Genomic DNA, 21,040 nt, shown 5'->3' on the forward strand with positions numbered 1-21,040 from the left:
CTTTTCCAGTTTCACCTTGATATTATGAAAAACAAACCATGCTTTATTTACAAACCTCGGATGAAACCCTGAAATTCCAATAAAGTGGTAACGCTACCTATATACCATTATTATTATTATTATTATTATTATTATTATTATTATTATTATTATTATTATTGTTGTTATTATTGTTATTATTGTTATTATTGTTATTATTTCTTCTTCTTCTTTGCAGAATCTTTGCGGAAAAAATTTATGGACATCTTGTGAGTAATGGAGTTTTCCCTGATGAATAGAAACTGTGTCGGATAGACTCGGGGGAAGGGAGTACCAAGGAGCAATTACTGATTGATAAGGCAGTAATGCAGGATGCAAAGAGGAAGAAAAGGAATCTGAGTGCAGCATGGATCAATTACAGAAAGGTCCCTCATTCATGGATATTGATTATGAAGGTTGCTAGGAATGTGGTAGGGCTTTTAGAGACAGGTATTTCTCAGTGGAAAATGGTGCTGACAGCAAAGAGAGAGGTACTAGGGCAGGTTGGCATTAAGCGTGGAATATTCCAAGGAGATTCGTTATCTCCACTTGTTTGTAATGATAATGATGCCATTGAGCATCCGCTTTAAGAGAAACCGGGGTATAACTTTCGAATCTGGTGGAATACGCCTAAACCACCCACTGTTTATGGATGATTTGAAGATATTCAGTAGAAATGAAAAGGAAATGGTGAGACTGGTAGAGCTCGTAGGGACATACTCGGAAGACATCGGGATGGAGTTTGGGATCAGTAAATGTGCGGTGCTGATGATGAAAAGAGGAGTAAAGGTTCATTCGAATGGAAAAGTGCTGCCAAATGGAGAAATTATGAAAGAAACAGAAGATGCAGGGTATAAGTATTTGGGAGTGTTGGGGGAGGTTTAGGCATAAAGAACAGAGAAATGAAGGAGAAAGTTAGGAAGGAGTATCTTAGAAGATACGAAGATTGCGAAGGCAAAATTGTATGGAGGAAACCTAATGAAAGCGGTAAGTGCATGGGTAATCGGTGTTTTGAGATACAGTGCGAGAATTTTAGAATGGTCCGACACGGAGTTTCATGTCATGGATATCAAAACAAGAAAAGTTTTAGCAATGTTTGGTATATTTCACATTCAATGTAGCGTAGCGATGCTGTATCAAAAGATGAAAGACGGTGGGAGAGGGTTGAAAAGTGTAAAAGATTGTGTTAGAACTGAGATGTCGTTGGAGGAATATGTAGTTAGAAGTAGGGAATGGATGCTTAAGGTTGTGGCTAATGAAGGTATGTGATATCAAGGCTGATTATGTGAAACGTATGGACAGAGAAAGGGCAGAAAAACTGGCTAGGAAGAAAATGCACGGGAGGTTTTTGCAAGATATAACAGAAGTGGCTGATGAAAGATCATGGCAATGGCTTAGAGCTGGGTATCTGGCTAAGGGTACTGAAGCTTTTGTTTGTGTAGCACAAGAGCAGGCATTAGGAACAAGATTGTTTAAAAAAATGGTTCTGCTGCAGAAGTGTGCTGGAAAGTGGTTTGAGGAGGTACCTGATGAAGTGAAAACAAGTGAGGATGGAAATGCAGAGATATGGTGGGACAAAAGTGTCATAACGACCAAGCAATTGGAACATAATCGTCCGGATTTGGACTTCATTGACAAGGTCTAAAAAAACTGACAGATTGTATACTTTTCAGTATCCTGGAACAGGAATGTGAGAGAGAATGAGAATGAGAAGTGGAGCAATTATGCTCCATTGGCCTTGGAGATAAAGCGTGTACACGGGGTTAAAACACAAATAATCCCGATGGTAGGGAATGTATCAAGTCGTCAATTGAAAAAAACTACAAATCCCCGGCGGCCTTCAGACTTCTACTATTATAGGTACCACCAACATCATTAAGAAAAACCTTGATCTTTGAAGCTCCTGGTTTGGAGCTGGGATTGAGGGAAATCCTCTGGAAATGAATCCCATCCCTTTACAGGGAGACGTTGATAAACAAAATCAGAATTATTATTATTATTATTATTATTATTATTATTATCTCATGTGTCCACATAAAGTGTTATGAGGAGATATATTGTTTGTATCGATTTTCAGTATTTACTTCAACACTTGTTGTAAGTTATGAAAATATATAGCAATTAATCTGCACAGCATTTTCCTCAACTCTTCCCGGTAAAAATCATCAGGTTAAAATTTCATTTTAAGCGGACAACTCTCTACGAGGAAGAAACTTGTAGCTTAGTTGATAAAACTTATATATATATATATATATATATATATATATATATATATATATATATATATATATATATATATATATATATTATATCTTACACATTATCACAATCACTATATTTTAAATATATATAATATATGTATATTATTATGTGTGTGTGTGTGTGCACCTCTATGTACTATATACTTCAGCGTAAAACAAGATTCTTAAATAAAAAGAATTGAATTCTCTCTGGTGCTAATATCGTCAATAAAGTAAATTAATTCAAAAGTCCGTTTATAAGCTATTATCAGTTAGATAGTTTGGTTTGGTTGTTTTGTTGTATGGCATATCAAGTTACAATGTTTTTTTTAATTCCGAAGCTATAATTTGGTAAATGTTTTGTGCTTCAATTTTTTATATCTTCAAACATCTATTCGTGATATGTAGAATATAATAGGTGTATACTTTTAAGTTTGAAGAAGACGATTGAATTTTGCATCGGTATATAAAAAAGCCTAACACAACCTTTTAGTGCATTATATTCAGTATAATCAGATAGGCTTTCGTTAAAAGTAGTGAATAGTGCCCTGGGTTCGAATTAAGGAATTGGTTTACCCACTGCATCTAGCCAAACTTTTGAAAAACAAAAACAAAACAAAACGTTTCTGTGGATTACTAATATATATATATATATATATATATATATATATATATATATATATATATATATATATATATATATATATAATGTATATATATATATATAATGTATATATATACATGTATGTGTATACATGTATATATATATATATATATTGTAGTTTTGCTAACACTTTCATAGAAATATATGTTCAGGGCTGTTAAAATGTATTCTATACGTCAAGCGTAATGACCATCATTCGAAAGGATTTAGCATTTCTACCTGAACATTTATATGTACTTAGTTGTGCATACTCGGCGTTGCTCGGGCAGATATTTTTACGTTCATTTCGGTGTTATTTTTAGAAGGAGGGTCAATATGATTTCTAATTTTAATTTTGTTTAAAATACAAAACATAAAGAAGGAGAAAAAGAAGAGATCGGACATAGTGTCAGTTGTACTCAAATGCTTGGAAATTTTTGGAATGGTTCCAAATTTCTGAACATCTATAAAAGAAAAATAGCATGAAAAATTGGGAAACCAATATAACTTCAGGAAATGTTCTATTAGGAAAAGTGAAAATTAAGAAAGGGATTCTTTCTTAATTTTTCTTTGGCCTTTATTTACTGTCATCAGCTTGATTCCGTTGACATTTCTTTCACGGAATGAGAAAGCATTATATGAACTTGTAAAAGACTTCCTACAACGAACTAGAATTCATTGATGATCTTAAAGTTTTGGAAAGGAATGAGAACCAGCTTGATATACTCATGAATACGATCAGATTGTTCAGTAATGGCATAAGGATTAATCTTAGCATCGCCAAATGTACTATTCTTGTGATGAAAAGATGCAAGCTTGCCTATTCAGATGACCTGGACTTCCAACAGTAGATCTAATAAAGAATATTGACAACGAGAGAGGCTACATATATTTAGAGATACTGGAAGTCGATATGATGAAAAACATAGAAATGAAAAACCAAGTCACAGTCGAGTACAACAAAAGATTATGAGTTCTTAAATCGCACCTATTAGTTACCAGATCAGTAGCTATCATTCGATATGGCGTTGGCATAATTACTGGAATATAGATGTTTGGGCGCAAAAAAATACGTAAAATGCTTACAATTTATGAGGGTTTTGCTAAGAAAAGAGATGTCAATCGACTGTATATTCTTAAAAAAGACAATGGGCTAAGCTTACTTAATGTTGTAGATGTGGTAAATATATGAGAGGGAAGTCGGACAAAATATATTTCTGAAAGTAATGAAAATTTTTTTTCTATGGGGTACAAAGGGAAAATATAATAATACTTGACGTGAAAAAAAGTCAGAGGTTTCAACAGAAAGGAGTAAAACTGTTTAGAAAGAAACTACACAGTGTGGCCGTTTAAAATCCTAAATTTAGAGAAAATGAAAACTGGAATTGGTTGATCAGGTGTAATGTTAATAGATCTACTGAGGGCATTTTAATAGCGGCCCAGGAACAAGCCACTCGTACTCCGTCCATTAAGAAATGCTACCGAAAAACAAGACCTGTTGACTAAAAAATTACATTACATAAAACAGGCCAAGCAAGCAAAATCTGCCAAGTCGATAATAAATAAGAGCTTTATAAAAAAGGAAGAAAATTTTTTTAACATATTAAAAAAAGAAAAAAATGATGCAAACGGTTTATACATGAAATTAACTTTATCGAATAATTATTAAAAGATAAACAAGAATTAATTTAAAAAGAAAAATTGTACAACGATAAACATTGTAGTTTTATTATGAATTTGTTTATCATTTTATTGCGAATAATTTTAAAACAATTTTTAAATATTGATTCAAATAAAACAAAAAATTAATTATTGGCGATTAAGTGTGTGTGTGTGTGTGTGTGTGTGTGTGTGTGTGTGTGTGTGTGTGTGTGTGTGTGTGTGTGTGTGTGTGTGTGTGTGTGTGTGTGTGTGTGTGTGTGTGTGTGTGTGTGTGTGTGTGTGTGTGTGTGTGTGTGTGTGTGTGTGTGTGTGTGTGTGTGTGTGTGTGTGTGTGTGTGTGTGTGTGTGTGTGTGTGTGTGTGTGTGTTTTTTGTTTTTTTTTTTTTTGTTTTTTTTTTTTTTTTTTTTTTAGACGATTACTCGAAATCGGGAATCGGCTTAATGGAATCAATAGTAAAATGGAAGAGTTCCGGAATCAGCATCGGAATCCGAAAAAGCTTAGCCTAAATTCTGATTCCAAAATATGTCTTGAAAAAATTACAAACTTAATTTTTCATTGCTAGTACTATAAGTAAAGTGATTAATATTTATTGTCTTATGCGATCAGTAAATTTAAATTTAATAACATAAAAATACGATGTAAATTTATTTTACTTTTGTCATAAAATTAAAAAAAAAAAATGAAAATGTGACTTACGCTCGGCCTTTGGCGTTTACAACGCTCACAATAGTTCACTATAAAGTTTGAAAAAATACTCTTTGTTTTTTAGTGAGATTATGTATTTTATTGCTTAATAAAAAAATCTTGAATTCAGTATTTAAAAGCGTACTCGACGACGTTCTAATCTTTACGCGAGACAAAGTTTGGCGCCAGCTTTGCTTTGATTTTTAGTCTCTTGTCGTAGTGGTGTTTACTAGTTGTATAAACAAATTGTAAATGGAGGTAAAAATAAGAGGCCATAAAAGAGAATAATAAAATAGTTCTTGCTTTTCAACTTTATCAAAGTCGTGTTGGCAGTTCGTGTTCTTTTTACTGCCAACATAAAAATTTAAGTCCGTATTTAAAACAATTTCAAAGGCATTTAAAACGCGCTTTATTAATTAAAATATATTTACAAACTTCTATCCGTTGTTTTTTGTTTTTTAGGATATACCAACTTTTTAAAGAAATTATATGCGGTTTCATGTATTTTGGCATTGTTAGTGACAAAAAAGTCAATTTATATACGAAACCTATCCTTCAGTTTGAATTTTTCATTGTTTTTTTTTCTCTCCAAAGATTTTCAGTATGTTTACACATTATCGTCTAAAAGTAGAATCTTATTTTGAAGGAGAGTGATTTAGTTAAGGGAGTTATTATTAGTTACCATACTTTGGTGTACTTGCGCCAAATCCGTGAGTAATTGCGCCAACTAAAAAAAAGTCCTCTTTGTACGAGTGGTAGCCAAAAGAGCACTTTTAATTAGTTGGCGCAATCCCCCGGACTTGGCGCAATTACCCGAAAGTACGGTATGTGTAATCCTAATTATTTATCTCCACACGCTGGCAGATTAAGATACAAGTTGTTTTTTTTAATGTACAGAATCCTACTGGCAATGAAAGTGCGCGCTAGATTAAAAAGAAATAATAATTTCTCCAGAAACAGCTTGTGCGAGTTAATTCTTCTAAAGAAAAAAATCATGACTATGAATTATGTTTATGAGATCTCATGTAAATGCGGAAAACTATACAAAGGTGAGACATGTTATCCACTAAAAGTACGGTTAGAAGAACATCGAAAAGCCATAATACGTGTAAAGATTGAAAAGTTGGATATAGGTTACAATATATGGAGGGAAAAGGGAAACCATCTACCTTTCTGAAACGAAGTAAAAATTATAGACTGAAAACAATGGTGAAAAGTAAGACGACTCAAAGAAGCAGGACATGTGATGGGTGATGATCAGTTATTAAGTAGACCTACTATAGAATTTAACACGAACCGTTAATTGTAAATAATAAATAGTATATATGATAATGAGTAAAGTAATAATAATAAGAAGATGCCAAGCCGGATACAAGTTCACTAATACAGATGAAAGAATGAATTGCCTAATGTACATCGACGATCTGAAATAGTTTGCAAAAACCACGAAGAAACTGATAGTATTCCTATAAAATCATAAAATAACGACTGTAATTTATTTATTCCTATATAAAATATTTTTATTTCTGATAGCAAAAAAAAAGACACTTACTGTTGACTTTTTATTTAAAATGAAGGGTTTCTTTCTAAATATTTTTCACGCGGCGTAAGTTGTCGGATTTGTTAGTTACTTTTTCGTTTCTATTGGCCATTTGAATTATTTCGTCGCCATATAGATTTCTACACACTAAATCTTATGTCGCGAGATTATATATATATATATATATATATATATATATATATATATATATATATATATATATATATATATATATAAAAGAAAGCTGGATGTGTGTGTGTGTGTGTGGTCACGAATAGGCTCCTATATGGTTGACTATTTTAAAAACTGATTACATATAATGATAGAATATGTATTGAGACACAGGAATGGGTATGTTTGATCTGGCAGAACGGTGGTTCATTAAAATTGTGGGGTGTGCGTTCGCGCTTGGTCCACAAAGTATGGAAATAAAAAAAATTAAAAATTAAAAAAAAAAAAAAGTTTACAAGTGTTTTTTTTTATATACATGTACATAAGAATACTTTGATAAGTATGTTTTAACTTAAATAGGGATTATATAATAAAATTGTGGGGTCTGCGTTCGCGCCTGGCCTCCATAGAATGAAAATCGGCACAAACTTTAATGAAGACTTTTCATATCTATCTGCGTAAGTATACTTTGATAATTATGTTTCTGTTTGAAGAAATATGGTATAATGAAATCATGGGGTGTTCGTTCTACATAGAATGGAAATATGTCACAAAGTTTAACAAGGTTTTTTAATATAGATCCACAGAATATTGTGATGCGTTTCAGTGTGAACAGGTATGGTATAATAAATTATGGGGTTCATCTATTTTATTTTTACTTTCATCATATTTTGCTTTGGTTTTGATACCTCCAAATTCAACCATAATGTACAACTCTTCCTTTTCATAACCGTTTGTCCAATACGGTGATGACCATTATGTTTGCGCTTTATATAAATACGATTTATCTCTCACCTCGTGTAACCGTTGGGATTGCTCACATTAGTTTTAGCGTTCTGAATTGGAAATAATGGTGACTCTATTATTATTATTATTAAGCCTCCTTTCCATACACCTAGTGATGGTCTGGCTAGTGCTTTTTCTTCTTGGTATTTTTATCCCCCGTGCACCTCTCAACTGGTTCTGTTTGGTGTTGTGACCGCTGATACCACCAGTGTGATTTTTTTTTTTTTTATTATTATTATTATTATTATTATTATTATTATTATTATTATTATTATTATTATTATTGTTGTTGTTGTTGTTGTTGTTGTTGTTGTTGTTGTTGTTGTTGTTGTTGTTGTTGTTGTTGTTGTTGTTGTTGTTGTTGTTGTTGTTGTTGTTGTTGTTGTTGTTGTTGTTGTTGTTGTTGTTGTTGTTGTTGTTGTTGTTGTTGTTGTTGTTGTTGTTGTTGTTGTTGTTGTTGTTGTTGTTGTTGTTGTTGTTGTTGTTGTTGTTGTTGTTGTTGTTGTTGTTGTTGTTGTTGTTGTTGTTGTTGTTGTTGTTGTTGTTGTTGTTGTTGTTGTTGTTGTTGTTGTTGTTGTTGTTGTTGTTGTTGTTGTTGTTGTTGTTGTTGTTGTTGTTGTTGTTGTTGTTTCTTCTTCTCCTTTGGAACGTGGTGGGAAGCAGAGTGTATTTTTAATTTGTTTTTCTTTCGTTATGAATACATCTGTTTGAAGATTATTTTTACAATAAAAACGGTGATGCTATATGTTATGCTGTGGTTTGCTTGGTTATTTATTTGAAAAACTCGAATACAAAACGCAGTAAATTTCATAGAAATTAAATAAAAAAAACAACAGATCAATTCTAGACTTCAGTTAAAACCTTACTTCATTGATAGAAAATGAACAATTATGTCGCTATGAGATTGTGTACAACATTTTGGAGGTGTGGAAAGATGTTGGACCGCAAAACCTTTGAAGTGTTAGTTTCGCGAGATGGTGTTTATCGCATTTTGCATTCGAGGTGTAATTTGTTAACGAACGTGTTAGGTTATGTAGATTCATGGATTTCATTTTGATGAAAGAGAGGACAATAATATTATGTGATCTACACAGCTGAACATCAATGCCAATGAAAACAAAATATTTAACTTTATTTGATAAAAAACTTGAAAAATAGAGACATTAAAACATAAATATCGAAATGTTACACGAAGAAATAAGCACACGCCCTCGTTCATTATCGAAAAAAACCGAATTTGTTTGAACAGAGTAAAAAATGAAAATTATAAAAAAAAATAATCTAATCGCCAGTAGTGGAAGAGTGTCAATCTGAAACTTCCAGATGCTGTATGTGTTCCTGGACATCTCCTTGACTGGACTCAAGTAGTACCGATTCGGTAGAGGTGTGGTTGCGATTGCGCAACCCTTGCAACACAATTACCTGCGCAAATTCATCTACAGGGGGGTTTCCTTTGTCTTTCGAAGCTTAACGGAGGCCTCTCACGAAGGGGTGCCTGCGCATGAAATTTTTGTGGCAGAAAGTGCGCAATCTCCAACCACACCTCTCCTAAGTCGACATTGTAAAATACCAGTGGCAAGTAAAGTGTATGTGTGTGTACAAGACGACTAGAAACAAACGCCGAGATAAACGGAGATAACATACGACGCCTAGAATTCCCAAATGGTCACACTAAGGCTAAGCGTGGCTTAACTTCGGTGATCTGACGAGAATCGGTGTGCCAACGGAATTATGCCCATATATATATATATATATATATATATATATATATATATATATATATATATATATATATATATATATATATAGCGCTGTCCTTCATTTAGCATTCTTTATTAATCACGCCGGTTTCATTGGATTTTCCTCCAGGAAACTACCATTTTATATATATATATATATATATATATATATATATATATATATATATATATATATATATATATATATATATATATATGTTTTATGGATTGGTTTCCTAGAGGAAAATCTATATAAAGATATATATAGAGATATATAATGGTAGTTTCCTGGAGGAAAATCCAATGAAACCGGCGTGATTAATAAAGAATCCTCAATGAAGGACAGCGCTAGTATATAATCTGTTTATTATAATGGGTTACATATATTTAGATATGTTTTATTGTTCTCGTACGAGGGGCGTGCAATAAGTAATGACCCTGACACACTTCCCATAGCAGTAGAGCAACAGAACTTGGCAGAGTTATGCATTTCTCCTGTCGTTGATGCAGCTCTGGAGACCGTTTTTATATAACACCCTAGGTTGGTCCTCAAACCATGACGTTCCTTCAGAAATCAAGGCTGCATCATCTGGGAAACGCTTTCCTTTCAAAAATAACTTCATGGCTGGGAAGAGGTGAAAGTTAGAGGGTGCAAGGTCAGGAGAGTAGGGAGGATGGGGGAGATGTCATACTCACACGCCCGTGTTTCTGATCTGGTGACATGCGAGTTGTGGACCGGAGCGTTGTCCTGCAGGAGGAGGGTACCTTTGCTGATCTTGCCCCGCCTCTTGGTTTTGATAGCTTCCCTTAATTTCCTCAAAAGTGAAGCATAATAGGCTCCTGTAATTGTGGTAACCTTTGCCAAGAAATCTGTCATCACTACTCCGTCTTGGTCCCAGACGACCGTGAGCATGACCTTGCCAGCGGAGGGTTGCAACCTTGCCTTCTTTGGAGGTGGTGAGCCCAAATGTTTCTACTGAATTGACTGGGCTTTGGTCTCTGGATCATAGTGATGAACCCAGGTTTCATCCTGTGTAATCAGTCTTTTGAAAAAATTTGACTCATCTTCTGGCACATCTCCAAATTCATCCTCAAGCACTCGACGCGTTCTCGCTTCTGGAATGGTGTGAGCAACCTGGGAATCCATCTGGTAGACACCTTATGCATATGCAAATGGTCATGAATGATAGTTTCCACAGACCCTGTACTAATCCTGACATCCTGGGCTGTTTGACGAATAGTAATGCGCCGATCTTCCAACATGGCAGCCTCAACTTGATGGACAGATGCCTCATCAATGGCAGAAGAGAGACAACGAAGTCTGGGAGCTATTTCCACAGATTTTTGGCCATGTTTGAATTCACGATGCCAGTGTTTTACAAGGTCATGTGATGGGGCATTATCACCATGAATTTCTTTCATTGCATTAAAAGTCTCCTGAGGTGTGCGTCCTTTCAAATACAAAAACCGAATCACTGCTCGACATTCAACATGCTCCATTTCACACCTGACTCAGTTCAAACACCTGTAAAACAGAAACCACAATTAGTTCAGAGTTGTAATTTGTCACATAATCCGTAGAGATATAAATCATTGCACATGCAAATTTTCAGCTAGATCAGACAACTAGATGTGGGTCAGGGGCATTACTTATTGCACGCCCCTCGTAATTCAAGGAGACTTCCTCATTCAACCCCCATATATATATATATATATATATATATATATATATATATATATATATATATATATATACATATATATATATATATATATATATAAATTATTAAAAATAATTTTAAATGTTGTATTCTTTGTCGAATGACGATTTTGTAATTGTTTTTGACTGAATTTAATTTCAACTTTTCATTTATAAAAATATACAGACACATAAAAATATATACGCATATATATGCATTATATGTAGTCATAATATGTACATATATATATGTGCATTATATATGCATATATCTCGATTATATATGCGTATATATCCATTATATATACATATGTATGGGAAATATATATAGCGCATATATAATTTTTATCTATGCATATATAATTCATAGTAATGCATACATAATTCACATATATATGGATATAATTCATATACATATGTACATGAAATTCATATATATTAAATATAATAGATATATATGCATGTATAATGCATCGTATATATAATGCATATATGTATATACATATTGCATTGTTAAAATATAATTATCCACTGACACGTATTTCGTCGGCTACGACTCATCAGAGTGGCTGAAGCTAGCGACAAATGCCGCTTTTCATGTTGGGGTACCAAATTGGTCAAAAAGGAAAATTATTCCCAACTTGCATTTAGGTAAAAATGCATTTTAGTTTAAATAATTGAATTCATTCCAAAAGTATTACAAAACAAAAACTACTAATATATATATACTGCATTTATATTTCCATATAAAATGCATATATATTTTACATACATAGGCATTATATGTACATATATATGCATTATGTATACATGTATGTGAATATATATATATATATATATGGGGGGGTTGTGTGTGTATGTGTGTGGAGCATTCCAAGATAAATGCTTCTTATTTTTTTATTCCACGAATATATTAGAGAGGATAGCAAATTGCATTGGTGTGATAATTAATCATATGCATTGATGACCTTAACGTTTTGATTTTCTTTTGCAGGCATTGCCAGTGTAAGTTTTAAAGAAAGCAAGCAACTCCTAGTGATGAACGGTGATCAGACGTATATATGCGTCATTGAATTCCTGGCAAAAGTTCATTATGAATTGTGTTGACAATGTAGAAAAATGAATTCTGCATCACAAAAAATCGTTCGTTTTAATAGTATTATTACTCTCATCCTGGTAGCTCATTTAAAAATAACAGGATTTCCATTTGGAAATTCCCTTATATATATATATATATATATATATATATATATATATATATATATATATATATATATATATACATGTTTGTTTACTTTATAAAATGTTCTGCCTTTTATTTTGCTTATAAACGTATAACATATGTATTTCATTTTAAAATTTAAACAACGCTTATATCACGGAGAACAAAACCTTAACTAACCCATTCATGCGCGCCACGCGTATTTAACCGGAAATTAAAAACGTAAATCACATAGGTTTTTACTACTCATTTCTTTTCGTATTTACATAATAACACTTAAAAATATATGTATATACCCTAAGGAACACGTATCACATCGAAATATTGATTTTAAACAAATAAATGTTTGTTTATTTTATAAAAACCTTGTGTTGTATTTGGCTTATAATCACCCATAGCATACGTATTTCGGCTGCATACGATAGGGACCACATAAAGGTTGCCAAAGTCCTAAGTGAAAGTGATTTTCTTGTGGAACGAACTGGATTCGAACTGAGGACACCCAGGTCATCTGCTCTCAGGATCACTTATTATTCTTCATCGAACCATTTTCAAGAGACAATATACAATATATCCAGTTTTTTTTTATTTGTTTATTGTTAATTGAAAATGCTTAGATGAAGAATCAAAAGTGCTAGTTATGTTGATCAAGGGATGTATAGGCAAGAAAACATAATAAAAGTGATATGTCGTGTGTACACCTAAGGTTAAAGATATAAAGTCAAACGCACATAAGGATTTGACGTTTTCAAACATGTATATCTTTTTATCTGGCGGCCCTTAATTTATGTATATATATATATATATATATATATATATATATATATATATATATATATGCATATATATGCCAGGTCATGTCATGTGCTACTGGTACCATGTAACCCAGTACTACCTGCCTCATGGTCGGGTCACCGGCGACTAAACTGGATCCCCCACCAGACTTGTTTGGTGAGGAGGGTGGCTAGTCTCCCTGAAGGATTAAAAACAAGACCTTCCAAAGGGCGAATGAACTCTTTTTCTGGGTCAACGGCCAACTAGCACCGTGTATATTTGTGTGTGTGTATTGGGGTGGAGAGGGCTCCCGTAAGCCGTGGTGAAGGCAACCTTTCTAGGAGAAGCAAATCTCTGATTTAAAAAACGATACCCGCATTAAGCTGGTCTGCAGTTTAATTTGTTGCTGGCTATCTTGCTCTTGCTTGTTGCTGGATCTCAACATTTTGAACCGAGAGAGAGACTTAGCTGTCGTACAAAGCTAAGACTCTGTAACATCATATTTGTATAGATACTCCCTCAGGCATTTGGGCTCATGGATTTTAAATGTCTGAGGGAGTGGCACTCGTCTAACAAGACGTTGCAATCATCATGCATATATATATATATATATATATATATATATGCGATATTAGTTGGGACTACGGGTTTGATGTCATCGTATTTCCAAAACAAATCACGGTTTAAAAACGTGTGCATATATATAATACATAATGTGTCTATGAATAAAATACACACACACACACACAAATATATATATATATATATATATATATATATATATATATATATATATATATATATATATATATATTATACGTGTCCATATGTATGTCCTCATTTATTTGAGTGCAAAAATGGCGTCCCAGTCTAGAAGGATGTTTCTTCCTCCGATTGAGAACAGACAGGTACAAATATTTGATGCATCACATCAACCCGACGGAAGAACATTTTAAGAACTAATGCCACTAAAAAAATATTTTTAATCAATTTTTGTCCGAATAATTTACAAGAAACATGAATCGTAGTTTATACATAAACAATACATTTCATGTGTTCAAAACATTTCTGGCAGTATAGACGTAGATATTCATATATTTTATATATATAAGTACACATATACACATACTTTATATACTTATAAACACATATATGTATGCTTTATATACACTCTTATACATATTACATATACCCACATATATACGAACATTTACATATATATATATATATATATATATATATATATACTTATATATACGCACTTATATATAATCATATATACACTTATATATGTGTGTACATATATATATATATATATATATATATATGTACACATATATATAAGTATATATATATATATATTTATATATGTGTGTATGTATGTATGTATGTATGTATGTATGTATATATATGTGTACGATTGTGTGTTTGATACAGTGAAAGAGAGGGGGATTATTTTATGTGAGTAACATCGAACTTCAAAGTTTTCCACAAAATTAATTTTAAAAATTTTATAAATCTTTTTTTTTTTTTTTTTTTTTGCAATATTTGACAAATTACGTGGTTGATTTCATTTATGTAATCCACATTTTGCATTAATTTATTTAATATAACTTAAACATAATTTGGACATATACTCTCATATGAATGATAACAATCTATTAACAATCTATTTTATTAACATTAATGGTATAGTATTATTGTAATTATCGTTCAGCATTGAATTCAAAGGGAGAGGTATTACAATTTTAATGAGTGAATACATAAAAAAGGTTATTATTTCTTGTCATGGTCTTTTGCTGTTTAGGAGCTATTCTATCGAAAGCTTAGCACGTCAAAAATAGTGTTGTTGTTTTACTGCACTGATTTTATAGTATTGAAGATTTTTAGATTCACTACATACTACTAAACAAATATATGACAAAATGTGATTATATATATATGTGTGTGTGTGTGTGTGTGTGTGTGTGTGTGTGTGTGTGTGTGTGTGGTGTTAATATACATATTTTAAACTACAAATCTCGTCATGGCCAGTTGAGAACTGAAAATAATAATTATTATAAACCTCTTCCAATATCAAGCACTCTTGAAATATCGGAACATTTACTCCATACACACACACATACATAATTTTCTAAACTTCATGCTTTATACAAAGTGGTTTGCTTTGAATACTGGAACATAACAATACACATAATAACTCATGAGACTATGTATATGAAATATCAATAATGTGTGTAAGTAGGCAATGTTCACAAAAAACATACTTTCAAAACGTTGCATTCAATGGATATATATTGTCATGCATAATGCTCATTATATATATATATATATATATATATATATATATATATATATATATATATATATATATATATATGGACATGATGCCATTGGTTTATCTTCTATCAGTCACATAAGTTTCATGGAAACACTAGGCGTCGGTTGTTGAATCAGCCAAAGTTATTACCTCTAACCCTATGATATCAGTTTCAAGTGTTGTTTGTGAAAGCGATGGTACTGATGGAAGATCAACAAACTGTGTAGCGTCCATTGAATAACAAGTTTTATATTATTGCATAACTCATTTCATCTGAATTACACTATACATGCAATATGTGTTACAGAAGATCTGAAAACATGGGTACGGTTGGTTCTTTCCGGGAATACACATATAAACAAAAGCTGAAAATAGTTCGACATAGGTGTTCTGATATTGATCCCTTTTATTTGGATTTGAAACCGACGGTACTGATGTTGTTCTGATTTTCTCTAATATGCAAATGAATAAGTATTACACCATTATTTTGAAAATTTCCTTATAATAAAGCACTCTGGTTGAGGTTTCTTCCACTAATATATATATATATATATATATATATATATATATATATATGTGTCTTTACATACGCAGTAGTTTGTTGCTACACAGTCATGAGCATGTTTCAGTCTACTAGTATTTACTAACTAGAGATCTCATCAGGCAAAAACCCTTATTTTCGAAAACGGAATATATATATATATAAAAAACTTATGTTTATTTTTGACTGACATGTCACATAAATGTGTGTGGGTGGGTTAAAAGTGCTCTGTATCAATGAAAAAAGCACTAAGATGTAAAAAAAAAAAAACAAATGAAAGAATAACAGCCGCTACAATCGGTTTAAAGTAATCATCGAGTTAACTGTCAGTTGCACGAACAGCGATCATTAGATAGAGACAACGTGGGATGTATCTCTGTGTGTGCGCGAGGAATATGATTGTGATGATAAAAATGGGAATCGAATTGCTAAAAATATTCTATTTGATTAATTATTAAGAAATACACAATGACATTTCATTCATTTGCTTTTCGTTGTAATATTAAGGTGAGGTAAGATTAAAGCTGCGCTAAAAATCAACACATGACGGATTTGACATGGTTCCTTATGCTTTTCGCGCAAGAACAGGGAAGAATTATGATCCCATTTATAGCTGATACTAAACACAGTGTATATATATATATATATATATATATATATATATATATATATATATATGTGTGTGTGTGTGTGTGCGTGTGTGTGTGTGTGTGCGCGTGCAGTGCTTACTTAAGTTTTTATGTTCTATACGTGTTTATATATACTCAAGTACTAACATCTGTTTAGCGCTAGATGTTACGTTCTTTTCTGTGTACATATATTTTATTTTACAACCTAAAATGCCTTTATATATATATATATATATATATATATATATATAGATAGATAGATAGATAGTCTAAGAAGTGTTTTTAACCCTTATAACTGCATAAAAAACTAATTTAATTTTATATATCATTAATCTAACATGAACATTGTATCCATCATATTTTCTCTGATGAAGCATTTGAATACGTTTTAAGAATTTTTGTTTTTAAGTGTGTACATATACACGTGATTACTATGTCATATGTATATTTGCATATTTTCAGATTTTCTCAAGTACTTAAACATAAGTAGAGCTGCAAACTAGTACTCAATATTTTATGGCAAGTCAGTTACACAAAACGCGCGTGTCTTACCGAACTAGATTACTATATATCATATATAAACATGTAATATTATGAGACGTATTAATTTTTTATAGATTTTCAATATTTTACTTGAACATTGCGAAATACGTGACTAGACCTAGATATAATATATAGATCAAGATATATATATATATATATATATATATATATATATATATATATATATAAAGAGAGAGAGATGCATATATAGATATTTATATATATATGAATGTATGTATGAATAATAATAATAATAATAATAATAATAATAATAATAATAACGTCTGCATATATGTACATATGTAAAATAAGAAATTATGAAAAAAGATAATACAAAAATACTGCATTTAATGGATGTAATGTTAATAGCTTTAAATATAATATATACTGTATGTGAATCTAATATATATATATATATATATATATATATATATATATATATATATATATATATATATATATATATATATATATGGAATCATATACGTAAATGTTACGGATGTTATTCGATAGGAAAGTCCTCATAATATTTCATCGATTTTGTTCTTTGTATTTGTATACGTTCGCATGATTTCTTTGTTAATGTGTCCAGCAATGACTCCATCACGTTAAATTCATTTAGATAATAAGCGACGAAGCATGAATAATAAACCATTAATTATACCTGATGAGTCGTTAATCTTGTACTATGTTATGAAGATTTGAAAAGAAAAAAGAATGATGTTGTGTTGTGGTAGTAAAAATAGAGTGAACTGCTACAGTGCGTTCTGTTTTTACGGCAAGGGAGGCTGCGCGCGTGTGTGTGCGTATTTTTTATTTATGGGTTTATTGCAAAATAGACGTAGAGGATAAAAATCAGAATGAAGGAATGAATCAATGAATGAATTTAAGAATCAATGATGTAAGATGGACGCATCAAATAAGAAATGTCATCTCACAGAAGATAAAGAAAATTGTCTGAAGAGAAAATGGCCACACAGAAACGTGAACGGCGGACATCGCTGAACTCTCGCTGGGGTGACGCGAAAGGCACAGCGACATGGTGTCGGTATCGTCATGGTCATTACTGTTGTTGTCTGTCGTTTTCTCGTCATCGCGAAAAAACGAGGGGCAGGGTAGGTGTAGGGCTTAACGACGACAACCATAACAAACGAGTATGGCAGAAGAAGGGTTGATAGCCGTATTTACCACCCTGCGTTATTCATGAATGCAAATATGTCAGTATAAAAGCGAGAAAGAAGCGCCACTTACCAAATAGTCGGACGTTGATAGGCAAGTGGTTTAGAGAAAGTCTGTTTTGGTGGAGAGAACGAAAATACACCGTCGAGCCCCCGTAACAGTACACGATGAGGAATAGTATTGATCGAACGCCGTCGACGCATACACGCTACATTCCCTCACTACTACGTACAGGACGGGTGTGTGTGCGCGCGTGTGTGTATGTGTGTATGAGTAACAGCACTGCTTTCTGTTGTGAATGTGGAAATATGCGTGTGGTTCTGCCTATTAAATCTGTGCGTATGTGCAAATCGCTCAAGCTTTCCAAGCGAATGCGTGTGTATTTAGTGTCATGTTAGATTATGGATAAAAGTTGTGTATGTATGTATGTGTGTGTATGTATGTGTGTGTGCATGTATGTGTGTGTATGTATGTGTGAATATGTTTCATTTTAATTGTTGTTCCCTTTCTAAAATAACATACGACGCCACAAGTATTCTTTGTGCTCCAAATGTTGTGTAGGAGTGTCCGTTTATACACTAGATACTAACACCGAATTCATGTATGTGTATACACAATATAGTATATTTGGTTTATATATATATATATATATATATATATATATATATATATATATATATATATATATATATATACCGGACTAGACTTTTTGTCAGTTAAAAACAAACAACAGTTATAGGCTGTTGATTTGAAAGATTCTATATCAAACGCATTGTTGCATTTGTGCTCATTTTTGCATTAAATCGTAATCCCTATTAATCCCCATTAACTCTTAATAGTACATCGAACGTATACCACAATACTTAGTTCGCGGAACCTTATCATAGCATAGTTCATACAAAATTTCAGCCAAATCGGCTCAGTAGTTTTCGAGAAAATGTGAAACGGACAGGCAGACTAAGAGAAATATAATACAGATAGTTTGCGTGTATACAAAAGATACTATTATTCAATTTATGTATGAGTGTGTGTGTATGAGTGTGTGTGTATGTGTGTGTGTGTGAAGTAAGATGCGGCTAACAGGAGATAGTGTAAGTCAACTTAATGTGTGCGTGCCTGCATGTGTATAAACTACTTAGTGTAACTCTGTTTGTTGTGCATGAGTTCGTGTATACACTAGATAATGCAACCTAGTCTACGTGCATGTGTATGCATGCGCGTAGCAATAGATAGTATGACTCAGTTTATGCATATGTATGTATACATTTACACGAGATGGCATGACTTTAACTGTCGATGCGACGTTTTTATATCGTTACGAGTCATTGTTGTTTCAACATGTGTCCGTGATGAAACTCAACCGTTTTTTTTTTAAATAAATTTTGATTTCCATTGTATAAACCTGTTTTTTTCTATTCGTATATAAGAGCGTATGCTACTATATAAAAATGTCTTTTTTTCTCTCGGATTCTATTTCCTACGATGCTAACGCGACATGGGCAGCTGAACAATATGCTCGTGCGCCGCCAGGCTCGTAGCATGCGCGTTTAATATATTTTTTTTAACTTCATTATTTTTCTTTTAAGTGTTGTTACACGTCTAGCTTTTTTTTCATAGTTGATCGTTACTAAACGCAACAGTTGTAAACAAAAGGTAGTTTGGAGTAGGAACATTGTATTTTTAAGTGCATTGACAATCTTCATTAAAAACCCTGTGCTACAACCATGAAGAATTGGTATCGTCAAAGTAATTATGTATCTACTCATCCATAAGGTTTGAAAATGACAAATTATACAAGTATTTTGGGTCACAGTTTTCATCTCAATTATTTTACATACGTACGGTAACATTTCTTTCGCGATGGAATATGTATATATATATATATATATATATATATATATAACTACTTCATTTATTCACATAAATTTAATATACGAAAGTATAGATTTATGCGTAAACTTTAAGTATTTACTTCAAAAGTGCTCAATACGTAGGTAGAGCTAGTTTGTAATTTATAAAATATATATGGCGACTAAGCTACACTGAATATTCTGCGTTTCATCCACTGTAGGATTCGTCAGGCTTAGACGCATAAGCCTGACGAATCCTACAGTGGATGAAACGCAGAATATTCAGTGTAGCTTAGTCGCCATATATATTTTATAAATTACTATATATATATATATATATATATATATATATATATATATATATATATATATATAAAAGCGAGATAAGACACTGATAGAATTCAGATGAAATCCTGATAGATGTATATATATATATATATATATATATATATATATATATATATATATATATATATATATTATTTAAAGTAATACTTTCAGGGTGATCCTAGCCAAAAAGGAAAAACTCAATATTTAAGAATAGAGCAATATATGAGTTTGGTGAAAGCTAGCCGTCCAACGCACCGTTCTGAATATCATCTCCCGGATTATTTTGCTATTTTGCTACCCATACTATTGATTTCGAGGTCCAATGCATACATAATTGAATGCTCAAATTCTATTACCCACGGGAATAATTACAATGGAGTGGTATATCCATCCAACATCGGATACACTATGTCAACACCGAAAAAGATTTTGGACTACATCCACCAATACACACTCAACGCACCAACAA

General features: G+C 32.1%; 1 protein-coding gene across 1 annotated transcript in view; it reads right to left on the reverse strand.

The window, feature by feature from the left end:
* The window catches only part of LOC145258256 (neuronal acetylcholine receptor subunit alpha-10-like), an 800,162-nt gene extending 781,184 nt beyond the window's left edge, over positions 1 to 18,978 (reverse strand). Inside the window, exon 1 of the mRNA XM_080116238.1 lies at positions 18,464 to 18,978. The gene's annotated coding sequence lies outside the window, so the exon portion shown is untranslated. The remainder of the gene's footprint in view (positions 1 to 18,463) is intronic.
* Positions 18,979 to 21,040: the final 2,062 nt, after the last annotated feature.

This window comes from Euprymna scolopes, chromosome 33 (genome assembly GCF_053919585.1).
Source record: "Euprymna scolopes isolate OS-2025 chromosome 33, ASM5391958v1, whole genome shotgun sequence".
In the NCBI taxonomy this organism is placed as follows: Eukaryota; Metazoa; Mollusca; class Cephalopoda; order Sepiida; family Sepiolidae; genus Euprymna; species Euprymna scolopes.